We start from the raw sequence: 19,034 nt of genomic DNA on the forward strand, positions 1-19,034 counted from the left end.
AAAGAGCAACAGGCTTCACTACTATCAGTTAATATAACATCGCATTAACTGAGAATCTGTCTGTGTTCACAAGTTATTTGATTTGAGAATACACAGATTTGGTCCTATAGTGTAAAAGACAAGAAACTCTTCAGGAACCTAAAAATTAGACACCATGCATGCTGCGTGTGGATGGCTAAGTGAGATAAAATTCTTCAATAGTGGAGTCACAGGATCTATTTTTATGTTATTACCAGTTTTAGCCTTTCTACCTGAAACCCAGTTTCATTCACCCACAGCAACACAAAGCTCACAATTCTGCAGCAACCTGTGAGGCTGAGCTCACTTCCTGGTGTGAATACATTTGTATTTTTAAAATATATCTATATATGTAACATCCCACTTAGTCATATGTGAGTTTCGGGTCACTTTGGGGGTTGACTCAAATGATAAATCACTTAAGTACTAATTCATATGTGGCTAGGTTTCAATGAAGGTTCACACGTTAAAAACACAAAATTATGAAAATTATAAGATATCTGAAATATGAACCATCCTTACAATTTTAATTCTAGGGATAGAAACCATTAGCAGAGAGAACACGTGCCTCACAGAGCGTGACAAAACGTTTAATTGATGGCTGTGTACACATCAATAATGACCACATAAAGAGGTGTTTTATGTTCACTTTACAGATGAGACTTTGTTTCTTTAGCTGATAAGGAAAATAGGCCTTACATCAGCCTACCATTTTCTGGGTAAACTGTAGCTACATGTGACTCTAACGCGGCTCTTCCTGGTTTGGGGTCAGCCTCGTAGACGAGGGTGTGCACAGTAAGTAGAGGCCCTTGTATCTTCTTTGGTTTTTTGTGTTTTGTTTTGTTTTTTTCGCTTCTGTTTTAATCGATGAGGAATAGTTTCATCAAATATTGAAGTGATGAAAGAAAATGTGTTCTTTTTTGAATCTGTTGGCATACACATATCCATGACCCCATCACTGTGCCAGGAACGTGTGCCCAGAACCTTACGAATGCTATCTCATTCAGTTTAAAACTTACCTGACTCCAAATGGTTGCTATACCTGTCTTCCAGATGAGATTTTTGGCCCAAAACTACTAAATGCCAAGATTAAAATCTGAAGACAATTCTGTGAATAATTAAGTCCATATCCCATTTCTTTCCTTTTCTTGTCTTTTCTCTTTTTGAGTAATTCTGAAGATAGTGACATAGAAACATATCTCATATGAATACATTGCAGTTCTTACTGTTTTTGTATTTTTAATTGCACAGGGATTTCATTGGTAAAGCATATGACAAATAAAATCTGACCAGCTGGAGAAGACATGACACATCACAGATTAACAGGATAGATCACTAGAGAGCCAGCAATGCACAGGAGAGTAAAGAAAAGCATAAACACTAACATAAAACCACTGATGGGAAATTGCTAGCTAGTGAGATATCTGAGCATGCAACCTTTCAGAAAAATTCTTTTGATGAAATGCTTTCACTCTACTAAAGCAGATTAGACTTTTACTTTATCTACTAGAGATACATGTAACAATTTAGTGAAAAGAATGAAGTAGAAGTAATGAGAACTTGGAGGCATTATGAAGAAATAAGAATTAGAGAAGTGTTATTTAAACTAGAGCTGTTAGTGTTAGAATACATAAAGCTTTTAGAAAAATTAAATCAGACATGATTTGAAAAATGCAAGACATGTGTGCCAATGTTGAGAAAAGCATAAATAATTCTCATTCTGGAAGGGCTAGAAAGCTAACTGAAAGCAGAGACATAACCTTAGTGACCTCCAAAATTCCCCCAGATCCGGGTCCAAGATTTCTATTGTTATTAGTGTTAGAGCCACAGAGCAGGAAAGCGTAAAGATAAATGAAGAAAAACAAGTTCTATCTAAACTGGGGAAATGAGAGCCAGACACGGAAGGAAAGCAAAAGGAGCGTGAAGGATGATTAAAAAGGAACTAAAATAAAGAAAACATGTTATTTTATTTTTGTCTTTTTTTCAGTCCCAAGTAATAAAATAGAAAATGTGCAAAATGTGGTACCTAAATCCATCAACAGCAGGATGTACAAAATTATAATGTCTGTATTACATCACGATATGTAGAACTTTTGATTGCTAATTGCACTATCAGATGTATAGACGTATGTGATGTGAATAATTTATTTTGCTTTTTTTTTAAAGCCTAACTTTGGTTCTTGCATACATTGACAAGATTCAAAACTACAAGGTACATAATGTGTAAATGTAGTTTTAAGCAATTATGATATAAGTACACACTTTTCAAAGCATTCATATTTAATTTAAATAACGTGCATTTAGGTGTCTTCATTGAATTGGATGTGGCATGTGGAGCATTTTAAAATGTCTGGAGATGAGAATATATTTTAAAAAATTGGTATATAATAGAGACTGATAAGAGAAAAATGAAAGAAAACAGAATAAATAAGTTTTAAAAATTAGCACTTCACAAAACCAAGGCAGATTCTGATTGGCTAGACATGCAACCATGATTGACTAGCCTACTTGCTCTGCTGTTCAATAAATAACAGGGTGTCAATGAAACACTGTCCTATCATAAAAAATGCTGGCCATAAAGTGGTCCACATGACAATATATCATCAAGGTATTTCCATCCCCTTTCTATTTTAGAGCAAACTGTGTGCAATAAGATAATAAAGGTCCCTGCATTTTAATAGCCATATTTCTAAAAACTGTGGATCATGGGAATTACTTGGCTCTTTTTCTCCCAGTTTATTGAAATCCAAGATTAATAGTATTGTATTATTCTGATCTATTTAATATAATGACATGTGATAAGATTTCAGTCTAGATACCTGGGGGGAGAAGAATTACCCTGTATTACTCTTAAGAGAGTTCTGAGCATATTTTTTTTAACAGTTGGCATTTACAGAAGTACTCTATGGCCACCAATTCATTACAGCTGACAATTGTTTCATGAAAGGTAGCTGTATCTGTGGGCTCAGGTTGACAATTCTAAATACTGATACAATGATACTCTATCCACCAGCCATTTTGCTTCTAAAAGGCAAAATCTGATTTATAAGTAGAGATTTTAGCTTCCAGATTCACTTACATTTTCTATTTCATTACTTGGGAAGTGTCTACAACCACCCCTCAACTTCCTCTCTGCTGATCCATACCATTTGTTTCCCCGGTTTATTGTCTACCTCTGCATTTTACTTACTTGGTAACCAGGAAAATAAAGGGACAGTTATCTATCATCCTATGTTTATATGCATCTCATTTACATTAGACATTCGGCCAACGCTTGCAAACTGAAGTGTCGATTATACAACTAGAACCATTTCACTCTTTCTGCCTAAAATGTGTTCCCTGGGCAGAGTCCTCTCTGTGTCATCACATGCAAATCCCAACATCAGCTCTTAAAAATTCGCTTCTTCTCCAGCACTAGACACAGAACAAAATGACAACTGGATAGATTGCTCCTGTTCAAAAATATGACAACAAACCACATTGCATATGTATATAGGTTAGATCTGGATTAATCTCAGGCATCAACCTTCATGTCCAGGTTAGTTTAAGGGGCAAATAAAACAACAACATGCCAATAACAGCAATATTCAAAAAGCACTCTCAAGGCTTTGAGACCATTAGAAGCTTTTATAAAATACAGGCAAAAGTCTATTATGAATGAGTAAACCATTATTGATTAAATGTTGCTATTAATATCTAGGGTTAAAAAAACAACTCAGGGTCAAGATAAAAGTAAATCATAAGTAGAGTCTTCTGAATGGTCAACTACAAAATGTCTTGGGCAGCCATAGTATTACAAAGGCAAGACAGGGAGTCGTGGGCAGAGAAAAGTGAACAACCACTTTAACAGAGTCGCTCTATCCAGAGAACCATCCTTTTGGAACGATGGTCACCAGTTGTTATTTCCCCCCACACACAAGTTATTAATTCAGAAAAACACTCATGACCTTTTTTCATACCACAATAAGACTCCATGATGAATAAATAGATTCTCACAATGTAGATCCCCTACTTCACAAAAAAGAAGAGTATTAATGAGATAAATGGTGTTGCTTTTAAGCCACAAACATGTGAATAACCGGGCATATCTCATATGTTGACAGTGGAAATTAAGAAGCTCATTGTACCACATTCCACTCAAAAAATTCCCTTTATTGGTCACCAGAACCAAATTCATGATTGTAGCTTCAGCAAAAAATAGATTATTTGCTCTTGTCTCTATAGCTTGTGCACATGATGTTTGTTCCCAACATCTTTTTCTGCTTCTTTGCTAAGGATTATGTTTACTGAGTAATTACTATGTGCCAGCCATTGCTCTAAATACTTTATACATACAAACTCTTTTTATCCTCTCAATACTAACAATAACAGTACCTACCTAGTTCTTTGGGGGACTCAATAACTTATTATTTGTAAAATATTCAGAACACTACACAGCACAGGGAAGTGCTACATAGTGTTCATCAAATAATCATATAAAGTGGCTTGTATTTGTTACTCAAATTTTACAAATAAATCAATGGAAGCAGAGGTATATTAAGGAATTTCCAGGAATAACAAGCTAGTAAGTGATGAAGCTGGACTGTAAACACCAGAAGTCTAACACCAAAATGTACATTTTTAACCATTCTTCACAACTATGCTCTGCCATTTCACAAGGATGTGCGTGCACTGCTCCTTCAATAACTTGATTCTAAACACCTCCTCCGAGAACTTTCCAGAGTTTACATCCATGAGACACTAGACTGTAGGCTTCTTACAAATACAGGTCATACTCTATCCTACAATCTTCCCCCCTCCACCCTCTGCCACTCCAGGGCACTGGTCTGCACCCAGCGGATGTGCACTAGATACACAGATGGGCATAGAGATTGACGGCCGGTGAGTATAATGTAAGTGATAATGTTTTAACTTTAAAAATTCAACAGATATGCATTTAATATTTTATGCTTAAAGACACAGATATCCATCCAGTTTAATTATCCTTTTATTTCTTATTTCTGAGTGGATGACACCCAGATAACTCCTGTTCAATGACGATTCTTTCTATATTTAGCATTCCCAAAATTATTATTAAAAAGTGACCTTACAGCCCTGTATGAATATTTTTGTACTTTTTGAAACATGAAACTGCTGCCCTGAAAGAGGTGGGTTTGTGCCCCAGATCAATCCTATGAGTGGTACTAGCTGTGAGTTCTGGGACAAATTACTTAACCTCTATGAGCTTCAGTTGCCTTACCTTTCAAATGAGAATTCTAGTACCTACTTACTAAAGTGGTGAGGACTAAATAAAACAAAATAATAGTGGGTACAAGGTAAGCAACATATATATGTGAACATGTACGTTGCTTTGTGGGCTTTCTACAAGGAAGTAAGGTATACATTAAAAATCAATAAACATATAAATAAAATTTAACTATAGCTTTATTTGGGTTGGATACATTGATTCTCTTTCTTTTTATGTTTCTAATCTAAAAGTAGAATTTTTTTTTTAAAGAAAGAAATATATTTGCATTTTTTATATAGATACTAGAGGCCCGATGCACAAAGACTCGTGCAAGAATAGGCCTTCCTTCCCCTGGCTGCTGGCCCCGCCTTCGCTCTGGCCCGGAGCCGCCTTTCAGCCTTCGCTCCATCCAGAGTTGCCTTCCATCTCTCACCTTGTTGCATCAGTTTGCATATTTCCTCCTTATTGGCTGTGGGCACCACCAGCTTTTTTGTCGTGGAGTTACAGTCAATTTGCATATTCCATCTTTATTAGATAGGATTGACTGTTGGAGGTGAGACCCATAAGAGAAAAATCCAGAGTAGCACTGGGAAGTCAAGATGAAAGTGAAAATTTCCTGAGAATAGTAAATAGGCTGATTACAATGCCTCTAACACTTCCCAGAGTACAGCCTCTTTCCAACAGTATGGTCTGCAACCATGGAATCCATTGGAAATCTCTAGATGTTCTTGGAGAAGGTATATCCACTTCTGGGTACAGGTCCAAAACCAGAAACTTCCTAGTTCTTATTTCCAAGAGTGATGCTACAGGTTATTATTGCCTAAAGTGGAGCATGCTGGGGGTAAGCTTTGGAATGGCTTTTAATATACCAGATATGCACTAATGATGGGTTACTGACAAACTGAATTACTGTGATGCATTGTTTCAAAGCATACATTTACTCCTATAAGGCATTGCTTCAAGTCTGTATCAATGTGCAGTGCATTTGCTTTATTTGTGTATATTATCCTTGTCCCAGAGAATACCAACTGCAATATGACACAATGCACTGACTTTCTATCAGGCCTGCTGCCCGTCCTCAAAATCCCCAATGAATATTTATGATACCAAACTCAATATAGGTCCTGGAAATAAATAAATTAATAAATGGTAGTGCTGCCGTGGCTTTAATGAGGTTATCAAATGGAGTAGAACTCAAGATTTGCCATTAGGTCTTAAAGAATGGTCATCTGGGAGTGAGGCCTTCTTTGGGGCATGAATAATGAGAAGGATACAGCAAAGCTCGAAGGGAAGGAAGGAAGGAGAGAAGAGGGATGGGGAAGATGGAAGAGAGAAGGAAAAAAAAAGCTTCTCAGCCAAGTAAAAACCAGAAGCCAAATTAAAAGATAATTCTATATGTATCTAAGTCATGTTCCCTACTCTTTTAAGGTACTGGCAGCCATGCTAGCTTATTAAATACTCAGTTAAAAAGCCAGTCAGTGCTTGGCCTACTCTGACTGGCCATTTTAGAGTTTAAAAACAAGAAAGGAAGTAGCCATACGAAAGCACATTAATATCTTTTGATATGTTCCAAATGATCCAAGGATTTGAACCACTGTAGCTCACTCTCAAAGTCCCCCATGAAGCTGTGACTCCTGTGGTTGCCGCGTGTGTTTTTATAGGGAAGCAGTGACCTGGGACCACCATGTGGAGAAAGCGCCAGTGTAGCAGGAACAACAATGCCGATCTGACATGTTTTCTTTTCCTGCTTTGCTGACAGTCCTCAGGAAATGCAGCATATGGTTCTGATGAAGTAGGTCCTTAAATTTTAATGTGGCACTGATCAATCTTAGGATTCCTAAAGGTTCCTGGGCAGTCCCGCTAAGGGAGGAAAGCTAACAGCAGAAAAGAGAAAACAAGCTGAAAGTTTAGTTCTATAAAAACATTCTGTAAAGTGCAAATTAGAAATGGTACTGCATTACACCAAAGCATAATAACATTGATTATCTTTTGGTTCATGTCCCAGATTCTCAAAAGTCAACATTGAAAAACGGATCACGTAAATAGCATGCCTTGTCCATAAACCAAGACATGATTCAAGGAGGCTGAAGCCAAAAGTGAAATACGCTGGCGATATCACCTAGGGTCTAAGGCGGCATTCTTCATCTCAGAATTGTCATCACCCTCTGCTCCATCGTCCCAGGCAGGAACCACAGAGGAATGGTTGTCTTTGCCTTCATGAACCCACATATCCATGTCTATTCATCTCCACATGTGCCTCCTGTGTCTCCCCTTTTCCTCCTTCACCAGTGCCCCTTGATTTGTCAGGTTGCTCATCACCTGTCTCCTACACCCTATGCCAGCCTCTTTGCCACTGATTTTTGTCCTCCCAGCCCATTTGCTGATAGCATGATCTTCCTATAATTCAAATATCAAATAAGCTATTGGTGACTTCATATCTCATGCAGGATCAAGTCAAAACACCTTTTCATGGTAGTCAGCTAAGTCCAATCTACCTTTCATCCCAGTATTTTGCCTAATATTCTGCCCTAAGCTTCTGCCACCTCAAGCACAACAGCATATTCACAGTTCCAAACCATTCCCATGCTCCACAACTGGGGTTGTGTGGTTTCTTCATTCTTTCTGCCTGACAAAATGTTACCAATGGTCATGGTCGAATACCCTTCTCCTCTCTGGGGTAGACCCCTTCTCCAAGGCAAGGCAAAATCTTACTACTTTACCCTTCAGTAACACTTGGCATATATCTCTAGTAACAAAGTTATGATAAGTTTGGGAGTTTCATCTATGAATTGCAAAGTCAAGGTATACCGTTCATACACAGAATATTTGGTTATCATTTTTTTTTAAGAAAAAAAAAATGTCTTTGAATTGCCTTCACTGTCTTTAAGCAAAATACCACAACCACAAATCTGAAGTCTCCCAGGAAAATGTTAAATCAGATTTCAGAAGATGTAGTGCCATTTTGTCCATCCTTTGGTGGGCAATGGCCTAGAGAAAAGATAACGAACGCTCCTAAGGCTATCTCGAAGGAGGGCTAAAAGAGAAATACTGTATGTCCCAGGCGATGGAGGAGAAAGAATGTATATGAGGGAAGAAAAGAAGGAACATAATTTTTTAAATCCTCACCAATGATATGTTTTAAATGATTTTGAGAGAGAGAGGATGGGGGGGGGGGGAGAGAGAGAGAAAGAGAGAGAGAGAGAGGAACATTGATCGGTTGCCTCCCATACATGCCTTGACCTGGGATTGAACCCACAACCTTTTGGTGCATGGGATGATGCTCCCACCAACTGAGCCACCTGGCCAGGCCAAGAAGAAACATAATTTAATTGCACACTGTCAGACACACAGCCCTCAAGAGGGCTCTGCCTTTCATGGGACTGATGTTTCTCTAAAACCCTGCTAACTTACTGGCCTTTAAGATTCTGGGTTCTTTACTCCAAATTTGCTGAAGAATAAAAGGAAACTGTTTCTGCTGAGCAAAACAAGAAAAGCACACTTTTGGAGTGAGGTGTAAATGGTAACCCTAAAATTAGAGAACTTGAACATTCTTGTTCTCGGCTGGGTGCTTCTCACTCTGCTGAGGCAGCCCGCTGAGACCGGTTCTGAGTCAGCCCATCCGGTTCTGGGATCATGGGACTATGTTAGATTTTCAACTGCTCTAGACACCCAGAGTCCAGCTCCTGATATCACCTATCTAATAAGGACCAGGCGTTTCCGTAATATGATTTCAAGGAGCCTCTGTCGCATTCTGTTCTCTTAAAGGCATTTCTTCAAATGGTTCTCGCTATCAAAGCTCCCAGTACAACCAGGTAGCATCCTATTTAAATGGGCAGGGACTTGATTGTCATCTCAGCAGTATCTGGCTGTCAGCAGGAAGATGGCATCATGGACTGTAATCATTTTGCACAGAGTAAGGACAGGGCTAGCAGAAAAAGTTTAATTCCAGGTGAAGGCTCCTGCAGCGTCAGGAAAGGGCACACACTAATAAGGAACTGCAAAAAAAAAAAAAAAAAAGTGCTGGTGACGACATGCTCGCCTCGGAAAGCAAGCTCAGCAGATTTACTGCAACTAATAGAACCATTACTGCTCCGGTTCATCAGGCTATGAAAAACAGCAAAGGACAGGAGCATCAGATGGAAAGGGATAAGAAGCTAGCAGCAACAGCAGAAGGCGAGAAATCAGAATACCCAAATCATGCCTCTGCATTTTTTTTCCAGCTAAAAGTTAAGTTACCCCAGTTATCAAATCTAGGAAATACAAGAAGGCCTCAAAACTTGCACAAGAAAAACAATCTCCATGTTTTATTATATGTATCATACACTATGACCAAACTCTTCACTATATTACTATCAGTCCAAAGCTCATTTCTAGTAATGCCTGCATTGTCATAGGCTATGACATCCAAGCTCCCATCGTTGTTATTTTGTACGTATTTTTATTTTTTCTTCTTACTCCTGAATAGCATGAAAAGCCAGGCAAATGAAGAAGATGCTGCATGTAAAGAATCCCGTTGCCTTTAAGAGAATTTATTCTATACCTTACTTTTAAAGGCTTCTCTTACCACTGGAGACTGAGGGTCAAGCAGGTTCTCTAGAAAACTGGGAGCTAGACCAGGAATCACACCAGGGTCCTAAAACCCCCGCGCATAGGGTCCTCTGCTCCCCAGCGCTCCCCACAGCTGCATTCTGTAATAAAGGACAGTCCTTGGGCAATGACCACAGCCAGAACCAATGCTTGTACCAGGCCGGGTACTTGAAATGCCTAACTGAAAAATGTGAATTTTCACTACAAAGAGGTGGAAGCACATAATCAGGAACCCAGGATGGATTCACAAAAATGCGTACAACAGCCCCAGTGGAATGCAGAGCAGCTATTTAAAGCGCACAGTACCATTGATCAGCTGGGAAAATAATAACACAAACAAAAGATGAAAACACAACACCAGACCTTTTACACAGCCCACTGTTGGTCGGGGCCAGGCTGCGGCTCTTTAATGCAACACAACAATGAGAACATGTTTGTGGATGCAGCACGTGACAGTCCCAGCCTAGCATTTGCTGGTCTGTACTGTTAAACGTTAACAGTATCCGGCCCTCCATTAGGCACGGCTTCAAAATGACTCATTATTTCGAGTTAAAGTGAAATTAAACAATAGAAGATTCCTGTAAATAAATGAAAAAGCTCTTTAAAAATAAATTTGCTTAGGTTGGGGGTGCGGGCGGGGGACTCCCATGACCTCACTACCAAGGAGTTTAATTAATCATGCCTGAAAGCTGGAGGCAAAGCTCAGGTTACCAGCCTGCCCTTTAAGAACTCTATCTATGTTATCGCCCTATATCTGAGATAGCGATCCTTTGCTATCACCAGTTACTATGCTGTTATGTGATGGGCCTTAACTCAATTTATCCAACTCTTAATTTAGCCGTTAATAAAAACTGAGCATCGAGGAACATAGCTCAGAAGGATCTGAATAGTGCCTCTGGGATACACATTTTATCCTTCCCACGGCTTCTATTCTGGTTACATCAGTATGCAGAAGCCATTTCAACTGAATATTCCTAGACACAATAAAATGTACACAGAAGGATGGCTTTGGGTTAAAATAAAAAGCTTCACATTCGGGCAATTCACCTGTCATGTGTACAGCGTCGCACACGGGAAATCCTGGGTGTCCACGAACACAGGCCATTTGTCACTGGAAATTATGAAGGCAACCCATGAAGCAGCAAGGACATCTCTTTGTTTAAGAAGACAAGTGCATTTGCAACAGAGGGATGCTCCCTTATATCTATTTCAGGCCCGCCTATGCGGTAGGAAATCTTGAGTGAGCGGGGCTATCTTTGCCCAGCATCTGAATTAGACCTTGCCACAATCCCTTGCTTTATCCCAGAACCAGTTCAGCCTCATTTGTATTTTCAGGACATTGTGCCAAGTTAAGGCAGCCAAATACCATCAGTCAACTGTGGAACTCATGGCACATCCCCTTTTACTCTGATATCTAAACTGGGCCAACCTCTTTCCCTGCATATCAGTTCTTCTGGGAGCCCCCAAACAACAGGAAATGAATGAAACTTCTTTTAGACCAGGACTTGGCTGAAAATGTAATCACTTTTGGTGGTTTTTCTGTAGAGGGGACATTGACAGGGTGGCAAAGACTTTGTCCTTAAAATCAGATGGACCTGAGTTTGAATCCAGTGTTGTCATTTACTAGCTCCAAGGCAATAGGGCAAGTTACTTAAGCTTCTAAGCCTCAGTTCCTCCATCTGTAAAATGGTCAAAGAACACTACCTATCCCACAAAGTCCATAGTACAAATGCCTGGCTCATGACAAGTACTCTTGAGATGCTGTATATTGTGGTGATGCTACACTGTCAAAAGTTAAGCCATTAGTCCACTTTTTTGAAATGAGCCATTGGAAAGCATTCCGTTGTAATATCGGTGGTAGGAACATGTCCTCAACATACCCTGCAGAACTCAATAACAACCTCCCAACATTTTTTTTAACTGTAGGTCCTTGTGGTAAATACTGCATTTTCCCTATGTATCATCTCATGTTAAGTCCCAGTAACCTATTGTGTTTTTGCAAATGTGCCAACTAATCAGATCACATGTAAAACAAAATGTTCACATTTGTATTAAACCATGTTGCTCCACCCAACCCCATTTGCTCCTAGATGGACTGCATATTCTATATTCTGACAGTCATTTTATGTAACATATGTTGGTGTGTTGGCCATAACTTACATATTCTTAGAACTTCTTAATTCCTTAAAAAAGAAGCTACTGGTGTTTACTTAAAATAAGTTTTTGTGAGTTGTTTTTTGTTATTTTTTGCCACAGTTGAGTTTTCCATAGAATAATATATTACTATTTTTAAATCCATTTGAATATGATTTATCATCTTTCACATGTTGCTGCCCATATGATTCTTTATGGACACGCACTGGTCAAATATACTATCCTTCGTAGAACACACTATTTTCTCAGAAGTAGAACTTTCACAAATATAAAGAATCAATCAGAGTAACATGTCACATTTTACATATTCCTAGAGGGTGCCAAAAGACTGTTTTCTTTTTTTTTTAATGCCCGAGTCAAAGTGTGAAAACAAATAAATTAGAAACTCACAGACCTTCTGGGGCTTTTTATATGTGAGGACATTCTCTCAACCAAAAATGTATTTTACTGTATTATTTGTTTTGAAACTTCAGGCCTGTTTTGAAAGTATTCATATTATATTCTCTCTTTTTCTGAATTCTGTGTTGTGCCTTTTTTTAAACTAACAAAAATATATTCTTATCAAGCTCCCTAAAACTTTTAATTGAAAGAAGCCCAAGAGTATTATTTTAAATGTTAAATCTTGACCTATTAGAACTCTTTTATTCTCTTGATTGTCTGGTCATTGGTTTTATGAGAATTCAAGATGCCATTAACATACTTGGAGTGCCCTTAAAAGACAGGGTATATTTCATACACTCTCTGTCTTTACCAAGGCTTTATTTGGAACTTGTTCATGAGATGCCATCTCCACTGAGCTGTCTTTAAGACAGAAGAGGTCCCATTACCCATAGTCATCCCCTTCCAAAAATCTTTAATATCATTTTCTAGAGGACTTATGTTCCAAAAGTAGATGAGCTCTTTTGTCAAGCCCAATTATAGGAATCTATTCACCATCCCTTGCCAGAGAAAAGTCCTGCATATTGAAAATTATCTGAGAAAAATCCATCAAACAAATGATTTCATAACCAACCTTAACTTAATTATTCAAGGAACTATCATAACATAACACCCCCATCAGATTAATGGCAGGGATAGACAATATGAAGATGAATTATTTAACTTGTCCTTACTAAACGGCAATGGAGTCTATTTTTACTTTTTTCTATTCAATTTCCCCCTAACAATGTAAAATTCCTGTACAAGCACAAAACCATCTGCACTTAATTAATCACACAATCCACCCAAACATTATCAAATCCGAAGAGAATGAAGAAGTATGTATCTATAGTTAAATAGAGGCCTCATGTAGGACATTTACATCAGGGCATATCTAAATGATCTTGAGAAAGCAGCCCTGCTCTGCCCAACCAGTTAAATCTCTGATTTCAAAACAGCAGCACTGACAGCCAGACACAGGTCCCCATCACCGCTTTTTATCCGCATGATCCTGATTTTTCCTCCCTAGAAGGCACAGTTACATTGAAGGTCTCGGTATGTATGATGGGACATTCCTCAAGGACCTCACCCATTATAAGGCATGACTCTTCTGTCCTTAAAGAAATGAAAGAAACACACAATCTTCAGAAAAATAGCACTCATCAATGCTCTGTGTTCTAGGGGCCACAGCTCAACCACCTGTCTCATCCTGTGACAACAGGAATGTCGTACTCCGAAAAGTGCCCTTCCTTTGCCAGCCAGGAGATAGAAAGCCGAAATGGTTAGGAATCGGAATAATTACAGTGAGAATCAATAAGATGACATTTTAGAACTGTAAGCGTTGGAGGAGAAGAGATGATTACTCTCAGTGTTGGCCTCTATTTTGTAATCTTTCCTGTCAATCATCCCTGGGTTCCCAGGTCTTGCCATGCTTATGTGTTAGACATGTTAATAATCCTTCAGGGCTGGTTTCCTGGGACCATCTATTACGCATACCGGAAAGAGCATTGCCCTGGGGACTTGGTGCTCTAGATTCTACTTCAAACTCTCCCAGGAAAAATGGGCATGCCTGAAGCAGGGGCATGAGACAGATGAGCCCTGGATTCTTTATCAGTAAAGAAGTCTTAATTTTCTAGTTCTATGGGGCAAATCTGATGGTTACTATGGATATCTGGCTACATATTCATTTATATGGGATTAATTTTGATAACTGGAATGGTTGTGTTCTCTTCATAGGTAGAGTGCTGCTCTCTCACTGCAAAAAGAAATTATTTGGTGATTAAGAGTAAACACCAGCCAGCTCCATATTATGGGAAGGGGAAAGGGCTCAGTTTGTGGATTCCAAAGCCTTGAGCTGACATGAAAAATACTTCTGTAGAGATTCCAAAACATTAAATAATTTCCCTATTCAATAGAACAGATATTAATGAGTACTACTTCTTGGCTAGGTACTGTGATATGTAAATGGATACAGAAGTGAAAAAATTTTTCTTTTTAATCCCTAATCTCATGAAACTTGCATTCTAATGGGTAAGAGAAAAATAAGCCAAATAAATCAGTATATCACACAGACACAAATATATACATACACATTAAATGTACATGCACACATACATACATACATACATATCCCAAGTGGGACTGAGGTGAAAAGAAGAGAAGTGGGGTGTGTAGGTTCCAGAGGAAGGTGCTATTTGAAATAGGGTAGTCAGGAAGTCCTCACTTCTAAAAGACCAGAAGGAAGACAAAGGTAGAAATACCCCAGAAAGCAGAGCAGATTTAAAGATTCTGAGCAGGAAGTGGATCTGGCCTTGTGGCAAGAACAGAAGAGACAAGAGTGACTAAGGCTGAATGAGTGAGAGGGATGTGGTCGGAGATGTCCTTAGAGATATAAGAAAGTCAGAGATCATGCTGGGTCTTGCAGCTTTGGGCCTTAACTTGAAGTGAGATGGGAAGTGACTGGAGGCTTCTGAACAGAGGAGTAATTTGAATTATATTTTCAAGGATTACTCTGACAACAGTTTTAAAAGTAGGCTGTTATAGGGGCCAGGGTTAGAAGCAGGGAGACAAATTAAGAGTCTTTAGTTACTCTTTGCCATGCAGAGGAGATGACAGAAAATTAAACAAAACAATACAATGATATGTGTGCCCCAGTACAGAAACAAAACAAATAATGAAAGCCCTTCCACAATAATTCACAACATCCTGAAAAACACAATCACTGACCAGTTCATTTTTGTACAGTACAAATAGTCATATTGGAAGGGAAAAGCCATTGGTGATGAAAAATATGTATTCTTTAACAAATTACTTATGTCCCTAACACTTCATTTGCTTTACATCATTCTGACATACATTATTCTATACCTACTTAACTTACTAAGTGAAAATTATGGAAAAGATATATGCCAACAAAGGAAAAATTTGAAATCCAAATGTTTAATGTATAATGCAGTCTCTATTATCTTAGGACTCACTAATAATTAAACTAAGCCAAAGACTAAATTTTAAAATATTAAAACAGTGTAAGAACTCTGCATGCTGAAACATACAGAATCTATAATTTTTTAGCACTGAATAGAAACCATATTTCATTGAACCCTCAAAACATACTATAAAGTAGATGGAGATGAAAAAACTAAGGCTTTGAGGTGTTGGATGACCTATCTAAGGTCCCATAGCCAGTAGATATCAGGCATTGATTCAGATTCACGTGTCTAATTCTAGATCCCATTTTCTTCTCTTATATCACAGCTGCCCTAGTTTTACTTGAGGATTTATTTTTCTTTGAATTTCTCAAAATATATATTGCACAGCCAAATAATCAAATAGCCTATGAATGGTAAGACTGTCAATAACTTGCCTTGATATAGCCAATCTATACTCTATTGGTTTGTTCACTGAATTTCTGACAAAGTGATATAGGGATAGAGTGCTAAGCTAACTCATCAGGAAGTCTACTAATGAGGTTCTTCTATTTTGAATGGAAGTAAAAGGCCTTAATAAAAAGACTGGAGAGAAACTCCAAAAAATGTCCTTTCCTCCAGTTACTTCAGATGAATGCCTCACCCATCTGTATCTTTCTTCTCTTCTAACTCTTTACTGACTCAAATTCACTTAATAAAATGTATCTCTCACTGACTGCTGGTGGGAATGTAAACTGCACAGCCACTATGGAAAATAGTATGGAGGTTCTTCAAAAAATTAAGAGTTACCATATCTCCCAGCAACCCTCTTCAGTGTATCTACCTGAAAATTTTGAAAACACTTACTTGTAATGATAAATGTACCCCTATGATCAATGCAGCATTATTTGCAGTGGCCAAGACATGGAAACAGCCAAGCATCCTTTGATGGATGATTGGATAAAGAAGATGTAGTACATGTATACAATGGAATTCTACTCAACCGTAAGAAGTTATGAAATACTGCCATTTACAACAACATGAATGGATCTTGAGAATATCATGCTAAGTGAAGTAAAGCCAGTGGAAAAGATCAAGAACCATATGATTTCAGGATATGTAAGAAATAAAACTGAAAAGAACTAATGAACAAACAAGACAAACAAAACTTATAGATACAGACAACAGTATGGTAGTTACCAGAAGAAAATGAAGGAGAGGGGGAAGTAATAAAAGCTAAAAGGGGTCAACTATCTGGTGAAAAAAAGAGATTTGACTTTGGGTGGTAAACATACAATGCAATATACAGATGATGTATCATAGAATTATACAGTTGAAACCTATATAATCTTACTAACCAATGTCACCCAATTATTTAATTTTAAAAATTTCAGCAAAAAAACATATTTTGAAAGGTGGGCATACATTTTTGTACAATATATAATAACTGTTTGGAGAACAAATATGATGTTTTCCACTGTTTAAATGAAGTGATGAAAAAATGTCTCAAAATAATTCTGAATTCTCCTAAGATTATGCACTCTGCACTCCTAAAATCTAAGAGAAGTAAAATAAATTTCATTAAAAAATATACCTTATTTTGTGAAGAATTATAATATAGATTTAATTTCAAATAAGCAACATAATTAAAAAGAAAAAATCCTTGCTCACATATTTTAAAAGGTCAGTATCAAAACTTAATAAGAAAATGTGCTTCAAATTGCACCTTTTAAATTTAAATTCCTCTTCAAACATTCCTCTACAAAGTCAATCACTGCAGGAGAGAAGAATTTCAGGGATTTTAAAACTGAAACTATATCTTAAAGCAAAATATGCTGCTACCAGCATTTTATAAAAACTGAAGAGAAAACCTAACATTGTTTAAATTTCTTTAAATGTGTACAATATATTTTAAAATACATTTGAAGACCATTTGGTCAAATTTAACTGAATGTATATTTCTGAGTTTACTATAAAGAAAAACAAAAGAGTATAAACAAAACACCTAAGCTATAAAACACTGCAAATTAATGATTAATAATTGACAGTGAGCCTCACTGGAGGAGTGTACCCTTGTAATTTAGAGATCCAATCAGTAATTTATTGAATAAATTCACTTGCATTGGTGCAAATACTTTTTCTCAAGTTTTATCTCCAGTGAGATAATGAATATATTTCCTTTTGATTTTTTCATTATGTTGTATATACACATGCACACATATAAAAAGTGAACAAACTGATCCCTCCATGTTGTCTCAAAGAGAAAGAGACCTGGAGAGTATTATACTAAATGAAACAAGCCAGTCAGAGAAAGAAAAGTATCACATGATCTAACTCATAGGTGGAATCTAATGAACAAAAGAAACTGATGAACAAAATAGATCCAGAAACATGGAAGCATGGAACAGACTTTGGAATCTCGGAGGGAAGGCAGGGGTGGGTGGGAAGAGATCAACCAAAGAACTTATATGCATATATGCATAACCAATGGACTTAGACAATAGTGTGGTGAAGGCCTAGGGCATGGGGGGAGGGGGGAGGGGAGGGGCGGGCTAGAAGGGGTCAATGGGGTAAAAGGGGACATATGTAATACTTTCAACTATAAGATTTTTTTAAATGAACATATTGTTTCTATTTATGGTTTTCATCATATAGCTCACAGTTTAGCTTTATTTTCCTTATAATTTATATATTGCTATTTATTTTGTGCTTGTTCATTTGTCTCAAAGCTGTACTTTCTGTTTACCCATCACATGGATAACCTTATCCACTTTTTTGCATTTATATCACATCAAATGTAATATAGGAAAACCAATGTTAAATTTATGATTCTTTTTTTAATTTATGAGCCTTAATTAACATATTTAATAAAAATAATGAAAAGGAAAATAATTAATCTACTCTTAATTAATGTGAGGAGCTAGTAACTTATTCCAAAACCTAAAGAATATATTTAGTTAATAAATTATACAAAGTTAATTCATTATTATAAGGCCTAGCCAGCTTTCACAAGAAGGTAAGACAGGAGCAATTTGTCTCTATGTGTCCTTATACCAGCTATTAAGCAGTAGTGCAATGAATGGTGAACAAAAGTCAACAGAGATTGGCAATACAAAGGGGAGCTTCCTCATATAAAGAGAAAATTAACTAGGTAAAGGAAATACGTTGTTTTTCTTGTTAATCCTCACCTGATATTTTTCCATTGCTTTTTAGAGAGAGTGGAAAGGAGGGGGAGAAACAGAAAGAGAGAAACATCTATGTGAGAGAGATATCTATTAATTGCTTTCCGCACGTGCCCGACCCAGGCCTGGGATCGAGCCTGCAACTAAGGTACAAGCTCTTGATGGGAATGAAAAGCCGGACCCTTCAGTCTGTGGGCCAGTGCTCTATCCACTGAGTCAAACTAGCTAGGGCAGGAAATACGTTTTTTAAGGCAGTACAAGGTGAAAAATACCACCGACAATAATGTTCAGAGCAGAAAGAGCAAATAAAGTTGATGATGCATTTCACAGTTTTAAAACAAGTCATTGAAGACTAAAATAAATGAAAGAAAATCATAACTAAATGAGTTAGCAATAGAAATCCATATGATGAATAATGAAATTTTTACTGTGAATCTGGCATTAAACTACAGCAAATTATGGAAAGGCATAATTTTTAAAAAGTCCAAAGTGTGTTTATAATGGTATTTGATTTCATATATATACACATAATATAGGTATATT

At 37.4% G+C, this 19,034-nt stretch overlaps 1 protein-coding gene across 1 annotated transcript in view; it reads right to left on the reverse strand.

Moving 5' to 3' along the window:
- The window catches only part of PCDH7 (protocadherin 7), a 433,042-nt gene that overhangs the window by 319,084 nt on the left and 94,924 nt on the right, over positions 1-19,034 (reverse strand).

This window comes from Cnephaeus nilssonii (genome assembly GCF_951640355.1).
Source record: "Cnephaeus nilssonii genome assembly, chromosome: 1".
Lineage (NCBI taxonomy): Eukaryota > Metazoa > Chordata > Mammalia > Chiroptera > Vespertilionidae > Cnephaeus > Cnephaeus nilssonii.